Raw genomic sequence first — 22,956 nt, 5'->3', positions numbered from 1 at the left:
ACCCCATGAATTGCAGCACGCCAGGCCTCTCTGTCCATCACCAACTCCCGGAGTCTACCCAAACCCATGTCCATCGAGTCGGTGATGCCATCCAACCATCTCATCCTCTGTCGTCCCCTTCTCTTCCCGCCCCCAATCCTACCCAGCATTAGGGTCTTTTCCAATGAGTCAACCCTTCGCATGAGGTGGCCAAAGTATTGGAGTTTCAGCTTCAGCATCAGACCTTCCAATGAACACCCAGGATTGATCTCTTTTAGGATGGATTGATTGGATCTCCTTGCAGTCCAAGGGACTCTCAAGAGTCTTCTCCAACACCACAGTTCAAAAGCATCAATTCTTCGGCGCTCAGCTTTCTTCACCGTCCAAGTCTCACAACCATACATGACCACTGGAAAAACCATAGCCTTGACTAGACAGACTTTTGTTGGCAAAGTAATGTCTCTGCTTTTAAATATGCTATCTAGGTTGGCCATAACCTTCCTTCCAAGGAGTAAGCGTCTTTTAATTTCATGAAGTATAAATTCGTTTAAACTTCCTGAAAGACACTGTTTCAAAAGTTTTGAATATCTTTGATTCAGGAACATAGCATCCAAGAACCTAGTCTTAAACATGATGTATGTATACAGAATTTTAGCTACAGAGATATTCACGGAGGAATTGTTGAAAAAAATGATAGGAACAATTGTGCTTCTCTGGTGGCTCAGATGGTAAAGAATCAGCCTGCAATGCAGGAGACCTGGGTTTGATCCCTGGGTCGGGAAGATCCCCTGAAGAAGGGAATGGCAACCCACTCCAGTGTTGTTGCCTGGAGAATTCCATGGACAGAGGAGCCTAGTGGGCTGCAGTCCATGGGGTTTCAAAGAGTCAGGCACAACTGAGAGACTAACACTAATTGTTGAGTTGCCTTAGCAGCAGTTGCATAGGATACAGAACCTCTTGCTAACTGAATCTATACACATTTTTCTTCTTTTATTCATATCATGGTAGCAGATGTACCCTTCTCCTTCTAAGATTATGTTCTATAATTGTTCAGCTCACTTTGGCTAATATTCCAGTGAATATCTGTTGTTTCTTTGGGGGATTTCCTGTTCTCAGGTCCTTCATTTGTCCTGTTAGTTTCCTCTGCTTCTTCTGCTCAGATGTTGATACCAGGCAGGCCTTGTGGCTCTTCATGATTTGGCCCTACTTCTTTGTGTTTTGAAGAGATGCAATACAGTCAAGTTTGTTTTAACTATTGTCCATGAATGTGTTACCTGTTTTTACAAGCAGATTCAAAAAGATTCAAAATTAGGTTTCTGTCACTGCCACCATGACCCAAAAAGTCCAATGCTTATTTTAAACATGAGGAATTTTGCTTTTTTATTGTTAAAGGTAGAAAGAAGCAGTAGTTTAGTTGCTGTGTCCGACTCTTGTGACCCCATGGACTATAGCCTGCCAGGATCCTCTGTCCATGGGATTTTCCAGGCAAGAGTACTGGAGTGGATTGCCATTCTTTTCTCCAGGGGATCTTCCCAACCCAGGAATTAAATCCAGGTCTCCTGCATTGTAGGCATATTCTTTACCAACTGAGCTATGGGGGAAGCCCAATCTTTGTGTGAGAGGATGCAAATTTTTCCATAAAAACATGGGCAAATTCTGGGAACAGAGATAAAAGAGCTACCTATAGTGGGTTACATAGATTTGAGTTAAAAACACAAATTTGCACTTATGACTTTGAGTCATGTATTTCATTCACACGTTTTTAAAATAAATATTATATCATTAAGTGAAAGTTTTAGTCTCCTGGTGGATTATAGCCTGCCAGGCTCCTCTGTCCATGGAATTCTCCAAGAATACTAGAGTGGGTAGCCATGCCCTTCTCCAGGGGATTTTCCTGATTTAGGGATAAAACCTGGGCATCCTGCATTGTAGGTAGATCCTTTACCGTCTGAGCTACAGGGAGCCCCATTAAATCAGTAATTGAATGCTAATAAATTATAGGTTACTATTTAACTTTCTTTGTTTTACTCCTACAGTCACTCTCTCTGACTGATGATATAGCAGTTCCAGCCAAGAATTGGCAATAATATGATTGAATTAATTTTCTAGTATTCTAGTATGCTAATCATTAGCTTTAAAAATCATGAAGAATAGTAGAAAAACAAGTACACAATGTTAAATTATTTATAAAATGAAGATATTAGAAAGGTAAAACCAGTAATAACAGGATTAGGTTAAAAACATAGTAGGGTCAAATTCTATAATTTTTAAGCTAAGGTTTTGTTAATGCAGAGAATTGACAACTGCTTTGCCTTCCTATTTGTTGGATTAACGATTAGGATTAAAATCTCTTTCTACATAACAAATTGAAAGCTTGGTCGTTTTAAATTGTAAACTCCTTACTGAAGCATGGAACAAGGGGTTACATTAGTCCTGCAGCACTTTATACAGAAAGAGAACTTAATAACTTGAGGGATGAAGATCCCAGATTGCTGCATCCCCAGTTTTCACATGCTCCCCTTGTTCTCCTTGTGGACACATAGGAAATATTGCTCATTTGAGATCACTAGGGGTTCTGCTTTTGTTCTCCATGAACAAGATAGGGAAGGGAAAGAGAAATTTTTAAAAGCTGGGACCTGAAAGTCAAGCCTTGAAAAACAATATTCACTGGATTAGTTTCAGTAAAAAGACTGCATCAATTATTATTCTCCTATAGAATATCCAGCTCCCTCCAATTTTACTATGGCTCTACATATATTTCCTTATTACTAGAGATTGCCTGTTACTCTCCTTTCCTGGTGGCTCAGTGTTAAAGAACCCACCTGCTTCCTGGGTAAGGAAGATCCCCTGAAGAAGGAACTAGCAATCCACTCCAGTATTCTTGCCTGGAAATCCCATGGACAGAGGGGTCTGGTCGGCTACCATCCATGGGGTCGCAAAAGAGTTGGACATGATTTAGTGATCAAACAGCAACAACATTATGTTCCTTATTCAACTTTTTTACTTTTTGGCTTCTTTCTTCAGCCACTCTCTTTATGATTTTGTGCAAGTTGTTAAAACAGAAATAGCAATACCTCCCACTGCATAGCTCACAACTTTGAATGTATTACACAGTGTAAAAACAGTTTGGCAAGGCTTATTACTTTGTACAAATGAATGGTAATAAAATAACAACACTTCATTCCCATAAAATATTGAGTTTATTCATCTATAAGCTTTTCCTAGATGTTCAAGCCTATGAAGTGTTCACTAAATTGAAAGCTGTTAGTACAGTTGGAAATTACAGCACTTTCAGGGGAAAATATTGAACAAATCTCATGCATAATTAATTGTGCATGCCATTGTGAACATCGCTATGTTGAGATGGAGGTCACAATTAATGAATGGCTTCAATGACAGGGCAAATAATGGATATTGCCTCTTCAAAAGGTAATGGCAGTTTCATCTGGTAATGTATTAGCAGTATTGTTTATGAATATCATCATTCATATAATAAAATCTTGGGTTTTAGTTATTTGATTTTTCTATTCAGAATCTTTAACAATCTCTGACTATATCTGGACACAAAACTGTATGGGTATACTTATGTATATCTGTATGTATCTTTAATGTATTATTTTGGATGGTAAAATGAATATTCAACATGCAAAACCATTCTAGGAATAATAAATTGTTCCTACTATTTTTAGCAGTTAGGAAAGTTCATTTGAAAGTTAATGCTAGTGACTGTCATAGGTGAAGTGCTAATGAATTAGCCTCAGGAAGGGACATGACTTTCTTGGCTGTTTTACCTGAAGACTTTGCAAATGTGTGTTATGTTCCTATGCTTATAAATAGCATTATAAATTGTAACATTAGAAATCCTTGCCTAAATCAATTGGTAAACACTGTTTTTAAGATCCTTGAATTTGAACTGTTTTCCCATCGTGTGTTTTTGTATTATTAGCTGTTGTGTTAGCTATTAAAGTAAGTAAATCAACTACTACTCACTTTTAGGTGGAGTAGCAAAGGATGACAAATTTATATGAAATCATTTTTTTTTTATAATTTTGAATTTATGTGAAGGAGCTAACTCAAATAAGTTGGCATCTAGTGTAGCTAATGTACATATCCATGTATCAATTAAATTGTTTATGAGATACTAGTTTCAAATATATACTATATCTCAAAATTCAAAAGAAAATTATATCATAAATAAGCATTTATTTAACTTTTATAAGGACAACTTGGGAAGGAAGCATTTGAAAGCATCACTTCAGCCCTCCACTAAATTCTGGTGATATACTGAACACTTTTTTCCTTCTTAATGTATTCGTAAAAGTAATTGATTCCTGAACAAAACACTCAGATGTTTTCTGACCTGCTATAACTTTCAAGAATTAGAGTAACACAAGGAGAAAAGAAATTTCAACCATCATTAATCAATGGATTGCTTTCCTTTTAAAGTCAAAGTAAAAGGCATGCATTTAAATTTACCAATGCTGTTAGGTGTATAAAAGTTATAATGATCCACAAATTTTTCATTAATTACATTTTCTCAAGTAAAAGTAAGAATGTAGAAAATAATCTGATTGTATAAAGTTTCTAAATTTTATAAGCATTTAAAATATTTTAAAAATAAAAATGATGTTAAATATAGTTTCATTCACATTATGAAGGCAAATAGATCAGATAATCTAGTCTAAAAGCCTAACTAAACTGCAAAATTTCCGATTCTCAAAATATCGGAGTACCAACTACTTGCTTCATGTCTCATGGATACATTTAAAACTGATAAATTTGGAAGTCCTATCATTTTTTTCCATGATCTGTAATAGCCTGTAAGACAAGAAAGGTAACTGACATATTTATCTTACTCATTAATTTATAACTTCTTAGTGTTATCATTTTCCTTATTATATGGTCTCACAATCTGATTATGTGTTTCACCCATAGTGTCAAATGTTTATTGCTGCCTGAAGGCAAATAAAAAGTTCTTTTAAATAAAGATGTCTATATGGGCACAAGCTTATTAATTATAGTACACTAGTGAAAAGGCATCAGGCTTTAGATTTGTAGATTTTATTTTGGAACCTGGTGAAGTATATACTGACTGATTACTTGAACTTTAGTTTCCTTATATAGAAATTTGGGAAAAATATATCCAGCAAGTAGGAAGACAGACAAAATTTATCCAGTTTTCAGCATACAGGAAGTATGTTTTAATAAATTTTATATTTTAAAAGAGTTGTACATTCAATCACTTCTTGGCCTTTTGGCTAAAATCAAGTGTAAAATAACTGTAGATTCATAGGACAGTCAGTGTACAAATATGTAAAGTAATTAACCTCCAATTAAAATAAATAAATTAAAAAAATTTAAAAAATCATACTTAGTTTCTCCTATTATTAATATGTTACATCTGTGAATACATTTTCTTAAAATTAATGAAGCAATGTTGGCATATTATTATCAATTAAAATCCATTTGTTAGATTTCCTTTGTTTTTACCTAATGTCTGTCTGTTTTTTTTTCCAGAATCCCATTCGGGATAACCCATGATACGCTTAGTCATCTTGTCTCCTTAGGTTTCTCTAGCCTGTAACAATTTCTCAGATTTTCTTTGCTTTTCATGACTTCAGCTGTTGTGCAGGGTACTGCTCAGATATTTTTCACAATGACCCTCACTGGGTCGTGATACTCATGAATAGACTAGGGTTAAGGTTTTTTAGAAAAAAATCACAGGGGTGAAGTATTGCTTTCATCATATCAATGATGAAATGATATTAAATCATTTCATATCACTGATGAGAATTAGGTAGTGTTTGTTTAGTTTCTTTATTTTTTATTCTTTGGGCCCTCACTCTTTCCATACTGTACCCATTGGAAGGAAGTCACTAGGCACAATCCACAATTACGAGATGGAGGGTTATAGTCCACCTTCTAAAAGGACAAGATATACATTTTATTTGGAATTCTGCACTAATCTATATGATACTGGATTATATCAATATTTGGAGACTACATGAACTAATGTGTTGCTTGGATTTTGATTGTTCTCTCTTTTTATGTGTTATGGTCATTTGTTGATATCAGTATAGACTCACAGATATCTATTTTATCATTTTTTATTATAATCCAATAATGTACTATTTATTTTGCTGATCCAATTGTTCTCTCTTGGCTATTGACATGCATCCATAGTTTTATTTTCCTTTGTGAAACGAGTTATGTCAGGAATGGCTGAGACGTGATCTGAGGACCTGTGGGTTTGTTGCCCAGGCTGAACTTCTGCTGAACAAACATCTGAAATAAAACTGCTAAAACAATGCTGAGTTGCCTAAAGAAAAGAATAATGCTGAGACCGGGACTTTTTCTGGACAAAGGAAAACAGACCTTTCCCTAGTAATGGCGGAGATGCTTTCCATAACTTAGTTGTATGTGTGGAGCAGTTTTACCCTCCAGTCCAAATTCTTGATACACAGCTTGCAGAAGCCAACATTAACTGCCCCACTTTTCTCATAAAAACCCATGCCCAGTTTCCACCAATGGGACACTTTCTGGTTTCCTCCAGAATCTGTGATCTGTCCCCAAATTGTAATTCTAAGACCTAAAATATGCTGTTATTTTGCCCCTTTACAGTTCTTGAACCTTTTTGCTGACAACTTTTATTTTGTTTTGTTTTTCTATCACTTTCATGCTTTCTGGTACTGTAAGACTCTCTAGACTTACCTTAGGTATTCCCTGTACCAGCCTTAAGCTTTAGTATCAGCCATTTCCTTTTTCTTTAGGGAAACTTGGTTTCTTTTATTGAAAAACAGTATTAGAAATCAAGAGCTGAGTGATGAGTGTGCTTGTTGCTACTTCAGTGTCCTTGCTTCTAGGACCTCTCAACTGAGAAAACAATGGGATATGTGTGTGCATAGTAAGCTGTGCATGTACACACAGCTATGAACATTTGGACATGTATATAATATAGATCTTGGTCTATATTATGTTACACGTGAGTCCATGCCAGTGTCTTCAACTCAAATCTAGTACCAAATGGATCATACTACACTTCCACCTTTTCTTTTCTATAATCACCACACCGACAATGAGAAACTTGTCTCCCAGCATCTGCCATCTATTCACTTGTTTAATTTCAGTATACTAAAGTATTGGGTACAAATTGTTAACCCACAACTCAACGGTCAAGAACTTTGCCAACTAGTACAGTGCATATGTACAGTTCCTTTTGTCTCCACCCATTTTTAAAATTACTTAAGTCAGCTATTTTTCCCTTAACTCCATTTAGTGAGGTTAGTACATTTGTAATACAATTAGGTTAGTTCATTGTAGTCTACATTTCATTTCGGTATTCCCTGACATCTTAAATGATTTTTTAAATTGCATACACTTAAGTTTTACTCTTTATGATATAAAGTTCTCTGGGTCTTGACAAATGCAGAGTATCGTGTATCCACAATTATAATATCATTCAGAATAGTTCACTGCCCTTTAAAATCCTTTGTTGGTCATCTGTTCAACCTTCTCTCATCCTGAAACTCCTTACAACCAGTGATCTATTTATTATCCTTTCAGTTTTGTCTTTTCAAGAATGCCATATAAGCATATAATGTGTAGCCTTTTCAGATTAGTTTCTTTTACTTAGTAATTTTGTGGCTTTCATTTATACCTTTATAGCCTTTCCCTAGGCTTAATTGCTGACAAACTCCTGTTTAGTTTTGTCTTTTGTTTTAGACCTTTTCTTTCTTTCTTTCTGGCCCATGTAATTTTTCCTTTTGTAATTCACCACCCTGAAAAACCAGTTTGGTATGCCTCTATTCCTATGATTTTTATGCAATCATAGAAAAATACCTAACTCTGTATGATAGCTAGTGGGCTTCCCTAGTGGCTCAGATGGTAAAGAATTTTCTGCAGTGTAGATCTGGGTTCTGTTCCTGGGTCAGGAAGATCCACCAGAGAAGGGAATCACTACGCACTCTAGTACTTTTGACTAGAGAATTCCATGGACAGAGGAGCCTGGTGAGCTACAGTCCATAGAGTCATACAGAGTTTGACACTACTGAGCAACTAACACTTTCACATTTCATGATAGCTAATAGCAATTTTGTTGTCAAATATTTTTTTAAATTGGCATAATTTCTCATACTTATTTTATTTCATAATATTCCTTACTAAACTTTATTTTGCCCTTTGATTTTTGCTTTTTCTTCCATTTCAATCCATTCACTTTTTGTAGTTAATATTTACTCTTTTTTTTCCTTTATCTCATGTTTTCTGTTTCTTTTAGCATTATGTTTTAATCTGAACTTTTTAGGTTTTCATTTTTCTACTAAGATTTCTCTATCTCTGAGTTTATCTGCACACCTTTTGAAACCAAGTAGGAAACCCATGTTCCCTGGGGACAGACACACATGCCCCTACCCTGTGAACCTTACCTCTTGTTTGTAGAAAAGCTTTAGCCCCCTATGCCTTCCCTGAGTTCCAAAGAGCAAATTTAATCAGAGAAGTGAGAAAATACAGAAACAAAAGAAAGCAGTCAAGAAAGACAAAATAATAATAAGTTAGCCATAAAACAAGCCAAGGACCTTTAAATTCCTCCTCAAAGGCCATACAGAATATCCTATAAGGATCTTTTAGTTCCTCCTCAAAGTCTATAAAGAATATCCTCCTCAAAGGCTATAAAATGTATCCTTGTTTTGCAGATACTAAAATCCCCACTAGGTGGAAGAAGTTAACTGCACGTTGACCATTAGTGCACAGAGCCCAGACCAGTTGAAACCAGAAAGTTGATAGTTGATATTTCTGAAACACCACCCTTTTATCTCACCATGAGAGAACTGTGCACAGACTGAACACATACCTTGTGTCTTTCTCCCTCACACCATCTTTTAAAAATCTCCCTTGAAAGTCATCAGAGAGTTCACTTCCTTTGAGCAACAGTTGTCCATTTTCCTTGCTTGATACCTTATGATAAATGCTCTAATTTCCTTCACCACAACCCAGTATTAGTAGATAGGCTTTGCTGTGCGTTGGGCAAACAGATCCAAGTTGGGTTTGGTAATACTTTTTCCCCAAATAAATACTCATATTCCTTGAATTACTTAATATCCTGATTACAATCTGATATTCAGAGTGAATAATTTAATTAGAAGACTGTTTCTAGATTGATTAAATGGCAAGGAGAAAAAGTGGATACCAAAACTTAAAGATTTTAACTGTATGGAAAAGCCTGCTTAATAGCAACCACATCGTTAGGTAGGTAGAATGGACTCAGTATGGTTTGGAGAAGGCAGAGGGTATATATAATATGACCTCATTCTCTTACCATTTTTAGTGGTTGCCCTGGGGTTATAATATATATCTTTCATTAGATACTGTCTATCTTCAAATTAACATATCATGCAAGGGCCTATTTCACATGTAGTATAAGCATCTATCATGGCAAGTCACAGAGCTTGGAAGTTACAAATATTACCATGATCACATCAAATGGAGTTAGGGTTCCACTTGGAAAAACTCTTACTGGGCAGAAATAGAAAACATGAACATCAATAAGAATAATATCTATGATGCACTAAATATATCAAATATGTTTATCTTTGAGTTAAAAGATAATTTAAAATAAAAAATATTTTCCAATTTTGGAGTATGCTGAATGAAGTTACTAAATATTTTGAAAATCATTAAATAAAGAGTAAAAATAAAGAATTTCTTCTGCATCTTTCTATATGAGCTGTACCTTAAGGTAAGCAAGTTGTTGATGAGATAAAATATCTTCTTGTGGTATTATAAATCAAGATTGTATATTTTAGAAAGCAATAATAATAGTAAAATATCTCAATTTGGTAACCTTGAGTAAAATGCTGGTTCTGAGCAATGATCTAATATCAAAAATGTGGAAATAACCTGATATTTTTGTGTACTGATGGAAGCACACAATAATAACTTTGAAGTACTCTTATTAGAAAGTTGACCCAGAATCTTATCAAATTTCTTAGATCTAACAGCCCATTTGTAAGAAATAGAAGAGGCAAAGAAATGTGTTAAATTATACCACAGGGAGGTCATCTGCAAAAAAATCAGACTGTGGAAAATGCTACTGAGATAAACTACTGGTTTCCTTAACAAATAAATTGCAAGAAAAACAAACGGAGAGGATGAACAGGAACCTATATATTAAATGAGACTTGTCAACCAATTACAATTTATTGGTTATATTATATCTTAATTCCAATTAGAGGTTCTCAACCAGTAGTAGCTTTACCCCAAGGGAACATTTGGAAATATCCAGATACATTTTGATTGTCACAACTGGGTGGGGGGAAGGGAGAGGAGGCTGTAAAGGGCATCTACTGGGTTCAAGCCAGGGATGCAGCTGTCCATTTACAATGCACAGGCCAACCTCTCCAAAACACATGATTGTCTACCTTAAAGTGTCAGTAGTGCCAAGATTGAAAAACCCTGATTCAAGCCAACAAACTTTATAAGAAATATCTTTTGTATACATTCTAATTCTGTAGTAGAAGGTACAGATATATTTGTACTCAGGACAGTTACATGAATGGTTCAGTATAAATTGAGGGATAAACAGTTTTGTTTTGTTTTCCTGGCTTACAATAGAGATTTTTATTAATCTAAAATAGGTTAAAATCTTTCAGACTAAAATCTCTAAAAATAGAGATTTTTTATCAGTATTTAGAGTATTTTACTATTTAATTAAATAATTCTACTTGATTCAGAAGGCAAAAAAAAAAAAAAACTGAAAAAACTCAATGAAAGAAAACAAAAATAACTTAAAGTGCCAGTAATCCAAGAAGAATCATTTCTTTGGAGTGGATCCTTCTAAAATTTTGCCCATGTCTTGGATATATACTGTACAGCTAAATTATAGAATACATATGATATATATATGTATATGTGTATAATAAATGTGCATACATGTGTCTCACAAAGCCTAGCACTTAGAACAGATATAACTTGCAACTAGCTTTTAAAGAAACACGTATACACACATGTATTAAATATACAATTCATGCTATTGTTCTCTTAACATTTTGGTAAGCAACAGCAAATAAATATCATGATTCTTTAATTTTGTATGTTTTAAGCTAATAATTTTAATGATAACAGTGTCTTTCAACTTAGTTTAAATGATTTCTTCATTTCACCTGTATTTTTAATATATTTTTCAATTTTATTAAGTTGATATAGAACATTAACATAAACTGGGTATATTTTATTTTCGTATTTCTGAATGCTATGAGAAAGCGAGAAACAACTTGGTATGCTCATTGAAATAAGTCTTTCTGTATCTAAAGGGCCTGCAATGATTATAGGACATGGATTAATATAATCTAATAAGGTGAGAATGTATTGCTGCAGGTTAAAAGATCCCTCCCAAGAGTTTGCTAAATAATTAAGTTTATTAACATGTTTCTTAAAATTATTTTCTATTGGTAGGAGAGTTAGATGATTTATATATTTTTCCTTAATGAAAATTCATTTGAGAACAAGAGACAATTTGAATTAACTGACAATTTTCTTATTTTTATAATCTTTTCTGGATTAAAAACAGGAACACACACACCATTTTAATATACTTTGTTGTTTAGTCAGGAAGTCATGTCTGACTCTTTTGTGACTCCATGGACTGTAGCCTGCCAGGCTCCTCTATCCATGGGATTTTCCAGGCAAGAATATTAGAGTGTGTTGCCATTTACTCCTCCAGGGGATCTTCCTAACCCAGGGATCAAACTAGTGTCTCCTGCATTGGCAGGTGGATTCTTTACCACTGAGCCACCAAAGAAGTATACTAATTAGTACTAATAAAATATTATTTATCAAGCACTTAATATATTACAGACTTTCTGGTATGACTTTGGACTCATTATCTTTCTTGATTCTCAGGAATATACTTCCGTAAAGAAACTTGTGAAGGGAGTGTTACCAACCACATTTTACATGTGAAACAAAAGTTAATAAGGTAAAAGGACATTCAGAATTTTTTCCTGTGAATAGATTATAAAGGCAAATTCAAATCTAATTCTATCTGATTAAAACTCATTTAATTAAACATTTGTTGTACTGATACTGATAGAAACAAGCAAAATATTAATTTGAAATAATTTGCTCATCCATTTTATTCTAAATGAATTTTCATAACTATAGTATGAGATTGATGAAGGTTATCTATATATTGTGTTTGCTCTGATTTTGATGCTCAGACCATATGGAGTATACTCTAAATTGAGTTATGATAGAAACATGTTGAGTCCCAGGAGATATTTACTATTATTAATTCTTATGATAGTTATATAAAATTCCATCTTTAAACTTTCTAATGTGGTCTGAAAATGTAAAGGTGGTTTGTGAACATGGGGAATTATATCTTTGTAAAGTATTTCTTTGATGCACTCTATTTTTGTGACAATGGAAGTTCCTAGGAAGTTGCATTAAAATATATCATTGATCTCAAAGAACTATTATGAATGAATCAATTGCATGAAACTACAAAGTGATAGCCTCATTTCCATAGAAATGGTCTCATTATGACTAAATACTGAAAATGTATGAGGACAGTATTGTTTAAAGTAAGTCTTGTAGCACTTTCCTTCCCACTAACTCATAGAACTGTCTCCTCTCATGTTTAAAATTAAATGATTTGAATTCATCACGCACACTAGGAGACATTCTTGGATTTTCACTCTGAACCATTAGTTGTATTATTTGTGTATGTTTATTTAGACCTATAATGACAATGAACTGAGTTGAATAAAATACTTATTGCGTATTTTAAACAAAATATGCCTCTTTTCAAAGTTGTAAGCAATGTTTATGTTTTCTTCCTTCTTTTGATTTAACAAGTCAATGTGCAAGATAATGAAGTGTATACAAATAGATTGTTCTGAGAACAAAAACCCACCCTTTTCCTGTTATTTGACCATATCCTCAAGGCTAATAACTTCTGTTAACTCAGACACTCATAGTTACAGGAACACATACAGGTACTGTGTAAGGTTATCTGCAGGTGTACACTCATCTATGTAGTAATCACTAATAACATCTCTTGCTATCCCCTCTTCATTGTTTTGGAAAGAAACAATGTGTTTACAACTTTGTCTGATGGTATATGAGAATCACCAATTTATGGGGCCTACTTTTAAACTAACAGGAGACGCGAGTTCAGTCCTTGGGTAGGGAAGATCGCCTAGAGAAAGAAATGGTAACTTACTCTAGTATTCTTGGACAGAGGAGCCTGGTGGGCTACAATCCAGGGGGTCACAAAGAGTCAGATGGGACTGAGCGATTGAGAATGTATGCACAGTTGAACTAAAGAAAACCTATAATTTGTTCTTTCAAAATTTGCTTGTTATCACTAATGTCCTCAATGAAAAAGTATAAATATTTTCAAAGTCCTCAGAATAAATAAAGGAAATACAGAATAGCTGCACAAAGAAAAGTCTTGTCATTTTGTAAGTAAAAATCCAAAGAGAGATATATCACCCTGATGGTATCACTGATGCAATGGACATGAACTTGGGCAAACTCTGTGAGATGGTGAAGACAGGGAAGCCTGGCATTCTGCAGTCCACGGGGTGGCAAAGAGTTGGACACTACTGACTGAAAGACAACAATACAAATATTTGGAAAAATAATTGCTTATACTTACAACAACTTCCATTCTCTCAAGACCTACTGTTTTCCATGTATTGTGCTAAGTACTTTACATGTAATAAATCAGATCTCACAGTACCATTTGAAGATATTAGTCAATAAATTTGCTCAAAGTCTCAGACCAAGCAAATGGTAGATCTAGGATTTGAAACAATGACCTTGACTTTGGCTTTAGAGTCTAGCTTCTAAGCTTCTTAACGGGATGGTGGTCTATGTCAATGTCTTTTACTTTTAATACAAGTGACAAATTGAAGCTAAAGCTAAGCATTGATCCCAAGGTAGAAAACTGTTGACAATATCTGACTTGATGCGAGTTGTTTGGTTGTTTTACAATGCCAAATAAAAGATTTTAAAAGGCAGTGTAATTAGGCATTGCTATTTGCTATAATATGATTTATGATTATGGTATAAACCTTTTGTCTTACTGAGGATTGCTTCATTCATTTATGTTAAATTACTGCACCTGCAGGAATTGAATTTCTCCAGACAAGAAAACTAACTAGGCAAAGTTCTGTCTGATACTGCTCACACAAAATAATCATGGAAAATTTTCTCAGATTCAAGTTCATATCCATCTTACTCTTATTTTACACACAATCCTAACCAATATGTTTATTACATTTCCTAACATATCAATTTAGGAATAATAAGAGGGAGAAGATGTAAGTTACCAACAGTCCTGGGTTCTTCAGGCCAGAGAGCCATTTCAGCTGCATGGTCTTACTGTCGACTAACATCACTTGTGCATCTAAAACTTCCTGGGATCCTGCAGCTGTGTCGATGATATTATCTCCTAGAACACGACAAAATGCTACTGTGTAAGTCAAATAGCAATCTTAAGATAAAGTTTGTGATTAGTTCAACAAATATATGAGGAAACAACTCACAAACTACTTTTAAGCATTTCTAATATATGCAGTATACTTTAGTGGTATTTGACTCAGTGGTGAAGAATCTGCCTGGCAATGCAAGAGTCTTGGGTTCGATCCCTGAGTAACGAAGATGTCCTGGAGGAGGAAATGGGAACCCACTCCAGTATTCTTGCCTGGGAAATCCCATGGACAGTGGAGCCTGGCAGGTTACAGTCCATGGGGTCACAAAAGAGTCAGACATGACTTAGCGACTAAACAACAAGTGTTTGAAGCTAATCTGGTCTCTTAAGTGATTCACAGGTCTCCTACTTCAAATGTTCTATGAACAATTATTAACCTTGAAAGCTGGAATGAGAAAAGAAAAATGTTAGTTTACTGAACTCACAAAAAGACTGTGAAAAGTATACATTCTGGAGCAAACATCCTTTCTCCAAAATCCAAGGTTTTCCACTCACTAAATATCACTTAACTTCTCTGGGCTTCCCTGGTGGCTCAGATGGTAAAGAGTCTGCCTGCAGTGTGGGAGACTGGGATTCGATCCCTGGGTTGGGAAGATCCCCTGGAGGAGGAAATGGCAACCCACTTCAGTATTCTTGCCTGGAAAATCTCACAGATGGAGGAGCCTGGCAGGCTGCAGTCCATGGGGTCGCAAAGAGTTGGATACGATTGAGTGACTTCACTTTCTTTTCTTTCACCTTCCCTGGGGCCATTGTCACATGTGTATACTGTGTATGGCATAGATAATATATCAAAGGATTGCTGTAAAGATTAAATAGCTAAGTCCAGTAGAACACTTAGAACAGCATCTGGCACTTGGTAAGCTTTGAAATAGGTAGCTTTTCATGTATTTCTCATCTTATAAAAATAGTAACAAAGGTCGTAATGAGACATAAAGTTATTTAATAAGTATAATTTGGCTCTCTCTCTCTCTCTCTCTCTCTATATATATATATATATATATATAAGAATAGTTTGTTAGTGGCAAATAAACAAGAAAAATAATTGAACATTTAGTAATCAGATCTTTATTTTTTAAGTCCTCATAGGTGGAGAGTTGGCTTCCTGGGTAGCTCAGCTGGTAAAGAATCTGCCTACAATTCAGGAGACCCCTGTTCCATTCCTAGGCGGGGAAGATCCCCTGGAGAAGGGATAGGCTACCCACTCCAGTATTCATAGGCTTTCCTGGTGGCTCATACAGTAAATAATTCACCTGCAGTATGGGAGACCTGGGTTCGATCTCTGGATCCAGAAGATCCCCTGGAGAAGGGTATGGCAATCCATTCCAGGATTCTTGTCTGGAGAATCCCAAGGTCAGAGGAGCCAGACAGGCTACAGTCCATGGGATCACACAGAGTCGAACATGACTGAGCAACTAAGCATAGCATAGGTAGATAGTTAGCTGTACGACAAACGCTTTTCTTGCTCTTCTTGGCACATTTTCCTAGTCATCAGGAGCCATATGACTGCTTTCTAGTTAATAAAATGTGAATAAAAATAAAATGCACTATATCTGGTTGTGGTCTTGTAAAACGAAATCTCCTGCTTACAGTCTTCCATGTTCTTTCCTTCTCCCATTGGCTGACTGCTGACAAGCTGAGATTTTTGTAATTCATATGCCAACAATGATAGCAGTGGCCTTGATCCCAGAGTTACAACTTGTAAGAGTATAAGAGAGCCACTTACCAATACAGAATACTGAATACACATTGTGCTTAAGTGAGAAACATTTATCTTTTGTCACTATTTTTATTGCTTTTGTTAGACTCCAGGGAGTTATTTTAATTAATATATATCTGCCCTGGCTGATGTAGGTGAGAGGAGCCAGTGAAAAATATTTTTCTCTGAATGACAGTGTCCTTGATTTATGAAGTTTCAGAATTTTTAAACCGATTTTCAATCACAAACAACCACTACCAATGACAAGTCAAGACCGTCACATCTTAATCGATGAAGCCCTAGTACCCCAAACCTTGTCTTCTATTAATGAAAACAGCATTTAAGTCATCTAGTATAATAGAAGTTATTAAGATTTTATTTATTTTTTTCTAAGATGTCTTACCTTGCTCACTCTTTTATGAGTCTCTTGGAAGGAAATGAAACACAACTCAAGTCCTTAGGCTGAATTTGTTTGGTTTTTGTAGTTTAAAGATTCTTGCTCGTTCACATTTAAATAAAACTTCATTTTGCAATAATGAGCCAGTGAGTAGCTTACTTTAATTAACTACTTGAGGGAAGTAATAACGTGTAATTTAGTCTACTCACTTTCACAGGATAAATTGGAATCACTGAATGATTTTCTCTCTTACTCAAAAAAAAGAAAGAAAAAAGAAACCACCCACATAAATTATAGGGAAGTGGTTGTTTATTTCATTAAAAAAAAAAATTGTTCATAATATTAACTTTTTAAAAAGGTTCTCTATCTGTATACTTATATAACTAAATATTTTTGAATAAACTACTGCAGATATTGCCTTGCAAATCATTAGGGATAATATTATTAAACACAAACTGGAGGTGGTAAAATTGTGGCAGCAAGATAAAAGCTTTCACTTTAGGAAAGCAAAATAAACATGTGACTGGGCCATTTTATCACGGCCATAATAAAGGTACTTCCCTTGAATACATACTTAAAATATGCTAATTTTTCTGAATTCTGTTATCTGCTGTAGCAGAAAAGAGAATGGAAAAATAAGAATACGCTGAGTGTTTTTTCCTATGTTACCAGTTGCTTTATTTGATAAAACAATAGTGATTGAAATAGAAGCAAAAATTAGTAAAAAAAAAAAAAGGGTCATATTACATAATCAACCGGGCTATCTTAAAATGTTTTAACTTATACTAATTATATCACACCAACATACATTTTTAAAAAGTGACCAAAGTACAAATGAATATTCTTAATCAATGAGGTTTATATGACAGCTATCTATTTATTTCCTATCAGCTTCAAATTCAGTTTATATTAGTCTGTGAAAGTTAACATAATTTTATTCCCTTACATTTGAATTCAAATATATAAGAATAAAATGTATAAATGTGATTGGACATTATCTTTGCAAATACAATATAACAACAATGAAATGATATGAAAGATAAAAGTAAAAATAGTATGTTTTTCATAAACAATTTTAGAAATTACAGTTATCTATATCTATATATTTAATCTATAGCTATATAACCTTCTATCTGTTTATATATTATTTTAGTGATAACAGCAGAGTAAATGTGATTTTAAGGTAACTTGAAGTTCTCATCTTTTCCTTTTTAATAATAGTGATGTTTAATATTAGATTATGTGATAGTTTGTATTTCTTTCAAAGTATACTAAATTTCTGTTTATCTTCACAACTTAATACCTTTATCTAATGGTAAATCTATCTGTAAGCAAGCAGACCTGAAAGGATACAATTAAATAAATCAGAAATTTAATGCCACCACATATTAAAAAATAGAATAATATTTTTACAGTGTGTGATAAACAAAACTTTCTACCACATGCCATGGCAATTCAGATTGCTGTTTTGGTATTTAAAAATATTATAAAATAGACTCGACGCATAAATAAATAAATAAAATATCAAGTAGCAATATTTTATATAAAACTTTAATAAAACAAAAATTATCCTTGCCACTGGGGAGTTAATTTTTGAGTCTGTTAGTAGTTTTTCAGTGCCTCAGAGAGGTTGCCTGTAATCTCAGTTTTATTGGTTATTTAATCAAAGATGTCTGGGGACATGCAATTTACTCTCCTTTAATAAGGATAGTATCAATGGAGTTATCTGTGGAAAAAAAATTCGAAGAAGTTCTGACAACTTTCCTTGGCTTCTGCATTTGGTTAAAATTATGAACAGCTCTTATATTAATTTTAAAACCATCCAGTCCATCTTTTCTCATTTCTATTAAGACTTTCTTTTTCCTCCTATCATCCTGTTACTGAAAAAATAATTATTAGTTGTTTTTTTTTTAATGTCAATTTAGGACCTTCATAAAGAATGCTGCTGCTGCTGCTGCTGCTAAGTCGCTTCAGTCGTGTCCGACTCTGTGCGACCCCATAGACGGCAGCCCACCAGGCTCCCCCGTCCCTGGGATTCTCCAGGCAAGAATACTGGAGTGGGTTGCCATTTCCTTCTCCAGTGCATGAACAGGAAAAGTGAAAGTGAAGTCGCTCAGTCATGTCTGACTCTTAGCGACCCCATGGACTACAGCCTACCAGGCTCCTCCGTCCATGGGATTTTCCAGGCAAGAGTACTGGAGTGGGGTGCCATTGCCTTCTCCGTCATAAAGAATACAGGATTTCTAAAGAAATATTCCTTTATCCAAATGCATCACTCAGTTGATGACTTCCATGCTTCACAATGTTTGAATGTATAGAGTCACAAGGGCCACAAAACCAGTTTGTGACCCATACCCCTTTTGAGAGGAATATTCATGATTAAGGGCAGAAATTACAAACTTCAGGGAAGTGTTTTCATTGCTGAAGGTTTGCCTGCACAGGTAGTTTCACAAAATGGTTGCACATCAGTATGTTGTACTGATTTGTATTGAAATATTTTATAAAAGTTTGCAGTTACTATTTGAAAAAAAAATCCATTTATAAGTTTATATAACTTCTAGACCCATACTTTTGGCTACTCAAACAGCATTTTGGTGACTCGGAGAGTAAAGAATCCGTCTGCAATGCAGGAGACCTAGGTTCTACTCTCTGAGTCTGGAAGATTCCCTGGAGAAAGGCATGGCAACCCACTCCAGTATTCTTGTCTGGGAAATCCCATGGACATAGGAGCTTGACAGGCTACAGTCCATGGGGTCACAAAGAGTTGGACATGACTGAGCAAATAAAACACACACACACACACACACACACACACACACACACATACACACCCATACTTTTGGCTACTCAAACTGAATTTACTAATACATGTCATAGTACAGAATTTTGTTCCATTAACAATCCTTTTATTTCAGTATACGGAAAATATTAGTTGGTATCTCTGATAGCTTAGTTGGTAAAGAATCTGCCTGCGATGCAGGAGACCCCGGTTTGATTCCTGCATCGGGAAGATCCGCCTGCAAGGGGATAGGCTACCCACTCCAGTGTTCTTGAGCTTCCCTTGTGGCTCAGCTGGTAAAGAATCTGCCTGCAATGCAGGAGACCTGGGTTCGATCCCTGGGTTGAGAATCCCCTGGAGAAGGGAAAGGTTACCGCTCTAGTATGCTAGCCTGGAGAACTCCATGGAGTGTATGATCCGTGGGTTCACAAAGAGTCAGACACGACTGAGCCACTTTCACTTTCACAAAATATTAGTTATTGCTCTTCTTACAAAATATTAACTGTGCTTACAAATAATACTAAACTAACAGATATATTTATCTCACACACATTTCCCAAATGCCCACTGCTTTGGGAGTAACAGTTAGGCATTAAGTAGGTATTTTGGGAAAAGTAAGATTTGACTCTTCCCCTCAAGAAGTACATAAATTCAGAAACTGATAAAACAATGCATATTATACTGGGTTGAATCTTTTTATGAAACAGTCTTTAAAAAATACAGGTATTCACGGCCAATTAAAAGTAAAAGGCAGGAATATTCAGCGATGCTGAAAAACCGACTTTTCCTTTTATCCTTTTTCTTCATTAATGATGTGCTTTCCTGATATTAAATTTGGCCCAAGACCAAGAATGTTACAGATGAGATTCAGACAGAAAAGAGTCTGCCTGCAATGTGGATAACCCCAGTTCGATCCCTGGATGGGGAAGATAACCTGAAGAAGGAAATGGCAACCCACTCCAGTACTCTTGCCTGGACAATCCCATGCATGGTGGAGCCTGGCAGGCTACAGTCAATAGGATTGCAAGGAGTCAGACACGACTGAAGCCCTACCCCAGGTCTGCTCATATCCTATTGGCCAAAGCAAATAGCTAAGCCCAAGAGGAATAAGGCATGGAAGTACACACCACATGAGCATCGCTACAATCACAGGGTCCCAGGCCAGAATGTTTAATGCTCTTCCAAGGAGCGAGAGAGCAAAGTGTGGGCAATACACAGGAATATTCTAACACATCTGGAGAAGGAAATGGCTACCCACTCCAGTTTTCTTGCCTGGGAAATTCTATGGACAGAGGAACCTGGCAGGCTACAGTCCATGGGGTTGCAAAAGTCAGACACAATTTAGCAATTAATCCATCACCAATCTAATGCAAGTAGGGTTAAGAAAGTTTGAGTACAGAGAATCATCTTTCAGCTCAGTTTTGATTTGACCTTGGAAGCTGGGTGGTATTGTAGGGGAGGAATAGAATGACAGGTATTTTTTTCTGGCAGAAGGAAATCAAGAGGTAACAGTGAGAAGTAGAAAAATAGAGATTTTATCATAAAAAAGCAGGCAAGGCTAATATTACTGAACCTGTTCAAGTTTGCACTATAATTATGATTAGTCTATTGGAGATTCAATAAAGCATTTCAATGTTCAATTTATTATGAAGTCTGAGCTAATCTAAAACCATTATTTGATTAGAACTCTCATTCCTCTTTCAACTTCCAATACACTTTTTTAAACCATTTTTTAATTGAAGTATTGTTATTTTATAATTTTATATTAGTTTCAGGTGTACAGCAAAGTGATTCAGATATATACATATACGTGTGTGTGTGTGTACACATACATATATTCTTTTTCAGATTATTTTCTATTATGAGTGTGGTCAGTTATTAATTGTTGCAACCCCATGGACTGCAACCCTCCAGGCTCCTCTGTCCCTGGTATTTTCCAGGCAAGCATACTGGAGCAGGTTGCATTTCCTACTCCAGGGGATCTTCCCAACCCAGGGATTGAACCTGAGTCTCTTGTGTCTCAAATTGGCAGGTGGATTTTTTCCACTAGCACCACAACTATTTTTCATTTTAAGCCCTATTTTTACATGGTAAGCCCTATTTTTCACTATAAAAGAAGAAAGTAGAAAGAAAGTATTAGTCACTCAGTCATGTCCAACTCTTTGTGACCCCTTGGGTTGTAGCCCACAAGGTTCCTCTGCCCATGGGATTCTCCAGGCAAAAATACTGGAGTGGGTTGCCATTCCCTCCTCCAGGAGATCTTCCCAACCCAAGGATTGAACTCAGTTCTCTTGCATTGCAGGGAGATTCTTTCCTGTCCACTATTTTTCATTATAGATTATAATGAAATATTTACTATAACTTCCTGAGCTATATAGTACATTCTTGTTGTTTACTATATTATATATAGTAATGTGTATATGCTAATCCCAGACTCCTAATTTATATCTCCCTCAATATACTTTTAACTTACTAAAATTTTGATAGTCTTTAATAAAATATGAAATATACAGTTTTACCAAAACCAATCCTGGGGATGATGAGAGGCAGAGTATCACCTATGTGATCTCAGGTTTCCAAATGGGGACACTGACTTACAAGTAAGTTCCTTATTTTTCTTCACATCTCTGCACTGGATGAAGGCTAGCAAAGTTGATTGGTTGTTTTCATGGAAATGATCAAGAAAGGCTGAGGCCTTCTGGTCTTTGTTTAATTTTTAAGTTCAGCCTATAGATAAAGATGGTTCATTCTAGAATTCTCTCTGTTATGAAATTAAAACCTTAGGGGAATTTTGTGTTTGTCCAGTTGCTCCTGAAACTTAGTGAATGAGTCTTCCTAAATCAGGGAATGTTAGCAAACCCTTTGTCTGCCTATCCTCTAATCAGTTAATCACGACTAATGCTGATATTTTTATCTCCGGCTGACAATTTCTTCTTGTACTGATAACCTTATGACTAACAAAACTGCACCATTCAGGGAAAGCAGATTTTCTGAGCCTCAGAGAGGTGCATTTTATTCTTGTTTTAGCAAGTAACATGTTCTAATATGTTGTAGTTTGTCCCAAAAATTCAAGATGCAGAAATGAAAAAAAAAAAAAGGAAAAATCACTGATTTATGGAATTATCCTTCATTGTAATAAGACTGATATAAGATATAAACACGGGGTTTAAATCAACGAAAAAATTTAATTAAAAAAATCCCTAAGTGTGAAAAGACAGAGAGGGAGACTTCGGAGACACTCTTTAGATGGAAAAGTCAGGAAATGTGTCCTTGTGTATTTGAATTTGGATTGGGAACAGAGTGGATGGACTCAGGTAGAAGACTGAGGGAAAATTTTTCAGTCACCCATTGGAAACTTCCTGAAATCAGAGTAAATTGTATGACATGTTCACTAAGAGGTACCTACAAGCCATCAGAAATATTTTCCATTAAGGAATTTGTGATGTGAGCACTTGGCTGCATTAATTTCTGATTTTGTCCAGTAGGACAAAATAGGTCTAATGTGCTAGCCAGCTTCAGGCTGCTTGAAGACTACATGACAAATCAGGACCAAAATTTGATTTTAAGTATTCTAGAATTATGAATGGTATTGAAAGTATAATACAAACTGG

The sequence above is a fragment of the Giraffa tippelskirchi genome, chromosome 3 (genome assembly GCF_054371585.1).
Source record: "Giraffa tippelskirchi isolate mGirTip1 chromosome 3, T2T-mGirTip1v1.2.pri, whole genome shotgun sequence".
NCBI classification, from domain to species: domain Eukaryota; kingdom Metazoa; phylum Chordata; class Mammalia; order Artiodactyla; family Giraffidae; genus Giraffa; species Giraffa tippelskirchi.
The sequence above is the reverse complement of the archived record's forward strand: the minus strand, read 5'-3'. Positions refer to the sequence as shown.